This window comes from Pinus tabuliformis, chromosome J (assembly GCF_031772625.1).
Source record: "Pinus tabuliformis cultivar Carrire ecotype Pingquan chromosome J, CPIR1, whole genome shotgun sequence".
Classification (NCBI taxonomy): domain Eukaryota; kingdom Viridiplantae; phylum Streptophyta; class Pinopsida; order Pinales; family Pinaceae; genus Pinus; species Pinus tabuliformis.
Genome location: NC_142295.1, coordinates 709,044,519 through 709,053,944, shown reverse-complemented (window position 1 = coordinate 709,053,944; position 9,426 = coordinate 709,044,519).

The following is a 9,426-nucleotide window of genomic DNA, read 5'->3' as shown; positions in this document are numbered from 1 at the left end:
GGTAAGTGTCTCGACCCTTCCTTCCATCAGATTGCATGAATTTTACTTTGAATTGATTTCAAAGTGTAAAGGTGAATGGGTTGAGCGGCCGTATGGCCATTTGGCTGGCCACGTCGACCAGTTAATGGTCTAGTTGGATGTTTGGGTGGCGGCCATGACAAAAAGAATGGGTAGCACACACGTGAGAGCAATCCCGTCGGGAAAAAACGAGTTTAACAGAAGAGGCGGCAGCAGATCTGCGGGAATTGATGTGGCAGCAAGTGAACGCGCAGTTGAATGATGGGATGATGTCGCCCAATGGTCCGGCGGGGACAGCTCACCCCTGTGCCACAGATTCCGCCGATTCAAAATCTAATCGGCTAGATTACCCTCATGCATTTATCAACCACCGTTTTGAACTCGAGTGGCTATCCTAATCTTTCTGCAGTTCGATACGCCGAGCCTTTGGTTATCAGAACACTGGTGAAGCACACCCAGAGCGCAGACCAACTGCAGTCTTTCCCGAAAATCGCGCGCTGCTTCTACAAGAATGCAGTTTCTACAGGAAGGCGGGTGCCTCACGTAAAAAGGTGGCAGATTAAAAAGGTAACCCTGAACTCTTCATGCAACTGGTTTTTAAAGGTGGCAGAATCGTCGTCCACAGTCTGGTCATAGAAAAATGGTGAAATTGTTGTCTGCTGTGCCTATACTGTCATTCTACAGGATGTCAGGGTAATTAAATTGTGTTAAGTTCCCCAGGGATAAGTTTTGTGGATTATGTGCATGACAGAAGCGTAATTCTACGCTCTGTCTCAGTAGACCAAATTTCTTCCACAATCACCACCTCTGGTTAAGGAAACTGTTTTATCATGCCGGGTGGGTTTATTAGACGAGAACCCACTGATTCAACCAAGTTAAGGGAAAACCAGGAGGTGGTGGAGCTTTTCACACGGGTTCAATGGATATCTTTTTGTGACAAATTGCAGGGTTACGACGATGAAGTGGCAAAAGAATTTTTGCAGGCTCTGAGGCCGAAATCCAAGACACTGGCCACAGTGAACTTCAGGGGCCTAAGCCTCAAGCTCACCCCGCAATATATCAGTCGAATTAATGAACTTCCAATGGGTTTGCCATGGGATAAGGAAGAAAGGAAGTTGAGCCAGCAGGCCAAGAAAGAATTCTTTCCACCTGAGGAGGAATTCTCGGAGGACAAAAATGGGGTGCGTAGAACCAGTTTGCTGCCACCATGGAATGAAGTTAGCCTACAGATCATGAAGTATATAACCTGTGAAGGCCGTTATAGCATCGTGTACGGGTATCACTTTCGGCTGCTCACTGAATTGAGGTACCGGATTGATCTTCCTGTAGAAAAGAAACTGAGCATCCCTTATTTCCTGCTACAGTCTCTAATTGAGTGTGCCACAAAGCTAAAAGAAGGCATACCAGATCAGGTAGCCCACCATGGATTGATCAAACTTCTTGTGGAGGATGCACTTCATTCATATAAGGTTCCCCTCTCATGGGAAGCATTCAGGAATTTGACAAGAGACGGAGACATAAGGATGCTGACTGAAGAAAGTGGTTCCTCCAGCAGTGAGGAAAAAGAATCAGTGGCCGAGGGAAAGAAGGAAACAGGCCAGAAGAACCCGACCACTGTGCAGAAGAAAGAACAAAATAAGAAGCATGAGAAAAAGGATGACAAAGAAAAAGGTGACACACCCATCTTGTCAGCAAGAGAGAAGAGGTTGCAGAGCAGAACAGACAAAGCTGAGATGGTCCACATCAGCCCAAGTACCTCATCAGCACCCGCAACCAAACCAAAAAGCAAAACCCATGTAGCAAAGCAAGCAAAGGTGGTGACACCTGTGTCTACAGGAAAGTAGAAACAGGCTTCTACAGGAAGCCCGAAAACAGAGAAAGGGTCTCCTACAGGAAGCCCAAAATTGGTCAAAACAGGGTCTTCTACAGGAAGCCCGAAATTGGTCAAAGCAGGGTCTTCTACAGGAAGCCCTGACAAAGTGAAACCCAAGGAGAAGAAGGCTGATATTCATGAGAGAGACTGGCTGCCCTTAGCACGCCACCTAAGCCAAAAGAGAAAAGGAAGAGGGAGACCCCTCTATACTTTAAAGCTCGAAGAAGTGTCTGAATAAAGACAGGCAAACCACAGCCTTCGTCCAGCAGCCCAATTGTCATTGAAGATACCCCTACTTCTCCCAAGGAAAAGTCCCCCTCAAGGATAACAGTCACCTATGAGAAGGGGAGACCAAAGAAAAATACGTGGCAAGAAAGGTTAGACCTGTTGACTGAAAAAGCTCGGCTACACGAGGCTGAAAATGTTCTACAGGACACTCTGGCCCGGCTACAGGAAACGAAGAAGAGGGAAGGAGAAGGACCCTCATCACCACCAAGGGAGGGTGAGGTAGAGCCACCTAAAGAGGCAGGAGAAGTACATATACCGGAGCCCAGCCCTCAGCCTAGTCTGAGTTCATACTACACCTTTTTAGAGGCGGGCAAAATCATACCGCAGAAATTTACTGTACCCCTATTTTTTGCATTGGAGGAAGAAAGAGTCCGTACCCACACATGGATGCAGATCACCAAGTCAAAGGGTGTGGCGGACATAGGTCCCTTACAAGAGCAACTCAAGGAGGTCAGGAGTGAATTCGCCATGGCTAAACATGTGGCTAATTGCCAACGTGTGCTTCTACAGGAAGAAAACCAGAAGCTGAGATTGCAGCTACAGGAGCTAAGGGCAGGGGCAGGTACATCCTCCAAAGACACCACAGAAGAACAACAAGGAAAAAAGGAGCTGAACACCAGTCTTAAGGAGCCAATGACACTTCTACAGGAAGCAGAACAACAAGCACAAATTGAAGTACAAGCTCTAAAAGAACAGCTGCAGCAAAAGGAAGCACAATTGGCCTGCATGGCCAGTTGGGCCATGGAGGCAATACAGTGCAGACAACTTGCAAAATCCTATGGTTTGTATTTGAAAGACCAATGGCTGCAGTTCCAAATAAATACCCTGGCACAAAGAGGTATTTCTCAGATCCAGGACCCACAACAATTTTCTGAGTTGTGCAGTACTAGTTCGTCAGAAGATAAAGCCAAATTAGCAGAGTTCTACCTCCACAATTTGGCCTTGCCTAATGAAGTTTCCTAGGATCCCAATACTGCCTTGGGAGATATGCAATTGATGGCATTAGCTTCATGGTTGAACCATGAGGATCAAAGAGCAGCTGAAGCAAAATCGGTCACGAACCGAGAATTGAACGAGCCATTGTTCATTCGAGCAGAACCAGAGGATCCAGTGGCACTCATCTTAGCACACCAACACTTGTCTACTGATCCCACATCTTCCTTGAGATTTATGGACCAACAGGCCCAAGCCATAGCTCATTTTGAAGACATGGAAAGACTGTTAGGAGAAACTGCTGCCCAAGCATGCACACGCAGATGGAATACCTTGGCACATAGTTTGAAGATCTGAGAGTACCATACCCCAACTCGGATGAGGGAAGCTTTGGTAAGGGTAGACCTTTACAAGAAATCCATGCAAAGCCTCCAGGCCAGCTGGATTGGCCTTAAACTCAGCCCACCACTGCTGCTAGGATTGGCTGAAGGTAGCACAAAGAAGGATGACAGTGAACAATGGGAAGAGGTGAACAGGAAAGCTGGGTTTCATATCAGCAAGGAGGACACTACCACAGAGGCTTGGGATGTAAGGGAAGCAGTAAAAGCAATGAAGGATGAAGATTTGGACTAAGTTGCTCAAGGATGAGCAAATATTTTAGCTGGGGGGTGATGATGAGCCCCAATTTTTGGTACAATTTGGGCTCATTTGGCCTACTTACCTTGCTCAACCATTCATCTTTTATCACTTATGCATTCATTTCTTAGTATGTTCGTGTTATTTGTAGGAAGAAGGGCAGGCATTATATCTATGTGGCTAATACATGATGATTTCAGGTTTTTGGCATTAAAGAGAGCAAAAGACCACGCAAATGGAGACAGGGAGACAACAAAGGTGACATTGCGGGTTCATAGGGAGGTTTTCCACAGTCTTGATGACCTTCCTCGTGATTTTCACCTTAACTCCGAGCTCCAACAGCTCTCCCCACCGAGCTTAAAGGCAGCCAACGGATTCTACAGGATCAGCAGTTTGACTTTCAGTTGGACAGCCAAGCTCCATGAATGGAGGAAGCCAGCTTGATCTTCATTGTGTATAAATATGAAGGTCGTAGCCTTTGATAGGAGCTTTTTGAACTTTTGAACTAATATTGTAATTTCTGAGCACGAGCTACAGCTCGGTGTTTGTTTTTGTAAGCCAGTTTTGGCATGACATTAGACTCTTGATTATGAATAAAGGCAAGCAGATTTGGATCTAATTCTGAGCTTTTAAGGGAGCTATAGCTCTCAGGTTAGGGCCCAACCTGAGAGCAATAGACCTCCTCTTCTTTGTAGTGTTATTTGCCTTTCTTTCCAGCACTTTGTTTCTTTGTTTTGACATGCATTTCAAGAACACAGTCTGCTGATTTGATTTCTTTAATGAGATTGAGTAGGATTAGCTTATGGTTAAATCGCTTTCAGTTTCTTAGGTTAGAATAGGAGGATTGTAATTCATTGGAGCTCCAAGAAAAGGTTGATAGTGCCTTCACTGCCATCTCTGTTTAGAGGTTGGGGTGCAGTCTCTACCAACCACCAAAAAACGCAGTTTTTTTACTTTTATGCAAGCTGCAACACAGTCATTTTAATCATAGATCCATCCATGCATTCTAATCTTGAGCCATACTTCTTCATTCCAACTCCATGCACGACTTCTCTTCACGATTTACATTGCTGTTCATTGGTTTAATAGCACAGGTAGCACAGGTTAATGGATTCTCGTTTTTGGTGCAAGACATAAGCAATTTGTTTTATTTACACTGCTCAGTATCATTCCATTTCCTTCTTCTTCTTCTTAACCACGCCTAAAGCCACCTACTCGACCTCTGTTCAGCTCGTTTACCTTCCAACTCTTCCATTGCCCACGTAGCTCCATTTTCTTGACCTTTCGTTGCTTCCATCCTTCTATCCACCAACCAACTTCGTGCACTCTTTCTCCATCTTATTTCTCTGCCCCTGAGCCATCACAAGCTCCATCTCCATCTTACCTATCCACCCACACCGCTCCATCACTTCACCATCACCCAAAACTCCCACGGTAGAACATCCTGTAGAAGTTAGCAGACTTCCTGTATAATTCCTGAGTTTCCTGTAGGATCCCCTGCAGACATCCTGTAGAAGCCTGCAAACTCGGTTGTCGAGCACCTGAACGTTGTGGACTTCTGTGGACTGATGCTAGGGATCCCCTAGGACCTCTCCTAGCCCCCCTGACCTTTCCCAAGCTTTCTCTCCCTTCGCACCACCTCTGCACAACCAAACTCTAATAAGAAACAAAACCATAATCACTCCAACCACTTAAGCAAAAATACAAAAACAATGTTCTTTTCAATGGAAGTAGTTTAAGTTCATGCATTTCATATCACTAGCAGTAATGGCATCATTCTTAGACACGTGCACTCCCACCATTGCATCATAGAGATTAAGCTAGTCAGATTAGGGTTTACTAGGGTTTCCATGTTTTGGTTGGCTTTCAGTTCATTTTTGCAAAGTAGATTAATTTCCTTTGAGATAGCCTTCGTCCATCATTTAGAAAGCTTCTTCTGAGAGCATATAGAAGTTGGCTTGAGCCCTAGCGGACTTGTGCCAGCTGACCAAGTGACAGCTGCGACAAGAGCTAGTACTTGTGCATACAGCACCGTCGCTTCCAAGTTTGTACGAACTACCGGGTTGATAAAATTAGAGATAGGAAGCCCCAGGAGTTGTAGCATTATTGCTACAATACTGGAGCCCACCATGTCCTCTTGCAGAATGGAGTGAGTCTTCATTGTAGGCTTCCTAAGCCATTTTGGAATTTCCCCCATTGAAGCTTGAGATGAGCGAGAAGATGGGTTGGGGACATGTTGCGTAGATTTCTCAGCTTCATCATCACCATAAGGGGAAACCCACATCAGGACCAGAAAAGGAGGAGGACAAAGAAAAAAGGGGGTAGTGGGATCCTCCTCTACAATCTGAGCTGCCTCATGATCCACAAGAGTTGGGGAGGAAGGGAAAATAGGAGGTTCACCGTATTGGGAGACATGAACCAAGCGTTTAAACTCTTGTCTCAAGAAATCTGAGTTCAAATTTTTGTCAAGAATTTCATAACAGAGGTGAAGGAATCGATTAGAAAATTCCTCAACTGATTCATCAGGATTCATTCTTAAATGATGGATTCTTTCACAGACATCTTGGTGGTTATACTTATTGAAATATTTATACAACATCCTACCAAGCTAACCGAATGAATAGATGGAAGCAATGGGTAATGTATGACACCATTGTTTAACATGACCTTCGAATGTGAGGGTGAGTAATCTAGCCATGACATATTCGGAACCTACTTTGTGACAGAGACAAAGATGGATAAATTGAAACATATGTTCATGAAAAGTTGATTCACCCTCACCATTGAACTTAAGTTCAGACAGGTCATGAATAATTTCCGCAGGGATGGTACAATTAAGCTCTTTATAAAAACATATTGGGATTATGATTTCGGGAAGAGCCATTGGAAAATAAGTGATTCAAACCAAACTCTATGGGCACAACCTATCATGTGGCCCTCCTTCTAGTACCATTTTGTTAATTGTGCTAGAAATCCATCAACCAAGGGGATATCCCCGATATGAAGTCCCAACTAGACCTCACACCATTTGGTGTAGGATTCCCATCCGGTATAAAGTCCCAATTTATATATACTTAGAGATCTGCCTTGGCTCTGGCTATCAGCACATGAGAGTGTTACGCTAGTATATTCAAAAAACAAGGTAAGTGTGTCTAGTGAGTGTGTAATGTAGCTCATGTCTAGGTTCTATTACTGCAAAGGGGAAGAGTATTGTGAGCCTCTAAGTGAGAGGTAATAGTACCACCTAGGAAGAGACACACCCAAACCAGAAAGGTTTGTCCATCACCCAACGAAATAGTCCACAGTGGATGCAGAAATCATTAAAACCAAAGAACAAAAATTGTTTGTCGAGTATCCCACAGAGTAGTGCACAAGGATGAGAAAACATTGATAACCAATACAACACATTCCCAACAATGTAAGTACGAAAACAACCGAAGTAGTTCAACTATCTTAGTACAGGTGAAACAAACATGCATTACAAATGCCGAAATAATAGCCTTACAAACATATACAAAACATGCATGAAAACATGCTAGCCTTAATCACTTCTAAATTAAGAAAAATTCCCAAGACACATCCATACACCATACATCACTAGTCCCAATAGTGGGACATTGGAGCCACTCCTCGCTCCTCAAAGAACTGACTGTCTACTCTCGAGGTTATGTGGGAGGAGCTAAGGTGAAAAGTACTTGCTCATATAATTGGAGGGGTATATATAGCCAAGGGTGATGCTTGACCCTTGCGACTCTTGGACTACCCTCATGACCGTTGAACTTCCTATGAATTTTAAACTGGCATGACTCTTCAACTTCTTGTGTGCGTCTATTGGACTTTCCCTTTACATTACATTCAGTCACAACAGTTATGGCCCATAGTGGTGATGTGCCCATGAAAACTCATGAAACAACTTGACATGACATTGATGACATGTACTGGTTGGATGTGGAGTCCATGTCAAGTTGTTGTGTTGCTAAGTGATGGATGTACTCTCGGGTGTGATTTTTCTTCTCCTTCTCATGGCTTCATGCTGTGGGGTCTTTGATTGTCGTGGTCTTACATGATGGTTCGGTGCATGTGTTCATTTTTCTGGCTGCTACTTTCATCTGTCCAGTTGCAAGTATGTCTTCTAGCATATGCGCTCCTTCCGTCGTCTTGCCATGATCTATTAGTGTACTTGTTCTTGCAATTCACTCATTACGGGATGAAATCAAATCCAAAACTTCCTAGTTTAACATGATGCATTGTTTTCCATGTTTCGGGCCCAGGACAGATGACAAGATGGGAATAGGGCCTAATAACTACACACTGCGCAGTTCCTAGTGACAAGGAAGGGGGACTAGTCACCGATACTGCGCAGAGTGCAACTCAGCCTTGGACAAGGAACTCTAGGGCACAGTCTTCATTGTCCGTGAAAACTGCATAGAGGCCACTGGGAGGCAAAATTTCATAATTAAGGACACCAGTGGCACTTGCAAGGTGGGAACCTAAGGAACACCGCTGCGCAGTTTCTAGAGGTAAGACAAGGAAGGACAACAGAGGGACTAGAGGACAGTTCTGTGTAGTTTTTGAGAGCAACGAGTCCCGACTGAGGGAAGTCACTGGGAGGATATCTCTGCGCAATTTCTGGGAGCAGTGCATGCTTAGGTCTTTGCGCAATGTAGGGTTCCAGAAAGAAGGAAGGAAGCTTGATGAATGTTTTTGCTAAGTGTGTAGTTCAGATAGGTAGTGAGGCAGTTTTTGCACAGTTTTGGGAAGTAAGACATGCTGCTCACCTATGGGATTGCGTAGTGCAAATGACTAGGAGGACAACCTCAAGCACTACACAGTTCTAGATAGCAGAGCAACACCACTGAGGGTTGATATTGCGCAATGCACCTCAGTCAATGTCCGGGGAAGTGAATTTGTTTCGTCGAGAGATTTTCGGGAAAATGACTAAGTGTGAGAGGTAACTGAACTTGTGATGACTCGACATTGTGAGTACAAACTTAAAGTACTTCAACAACATGAAAACACTAACCATCGTGACAACATAGCAAGGCATGACCCTCTATGGGACTGTCTAGAGCTGAAAGCGACAAGTGCGACACTTGAGATATACCTTTGGATGATTATGATGATGCTTGTGCGATAGTGCTTACAACTTTGTGTGTGAGTGCGACGGGTGTTCACATATTTAAGAAAACCAAAACACACAAAGGAAAACCTTATAAATCACGAGAAAAATATTGCAAGCATGGAAAAGCAATCAACATGCCAAACAAGGACAATTGGTTAAGCCAACAAAAAGGAGCAAGACACGTAGAGGAAACACATGGAATGGATTTTAGTGCTTGCAACTATGCACACCATTGAAGATAGAATGATATGGAAATGATAAGTAGTCATTCAAGCTGCACTAAGAGGTATATTTCAAAATATGTGCTTTCTTTTTCATACCTACCCTCCAAGGGTTGTGCATCAGATGGAGTCTTCATGCGGTCCTGATCTTCTATCATACATTGGGTTCCTTGGTCTACTTATCTTATTCCTTAGCTCCTTGAGAGTCCTCTAGCATGACATCCTTCTTGTGATCACTGAGAGACACACCTGCACAATTTTAGTGGGCAGTGACTACTACACGATGAGGCCCTGGGAGGACACATATGTGTAGTTTCAGGATGTAAGGCAGACTG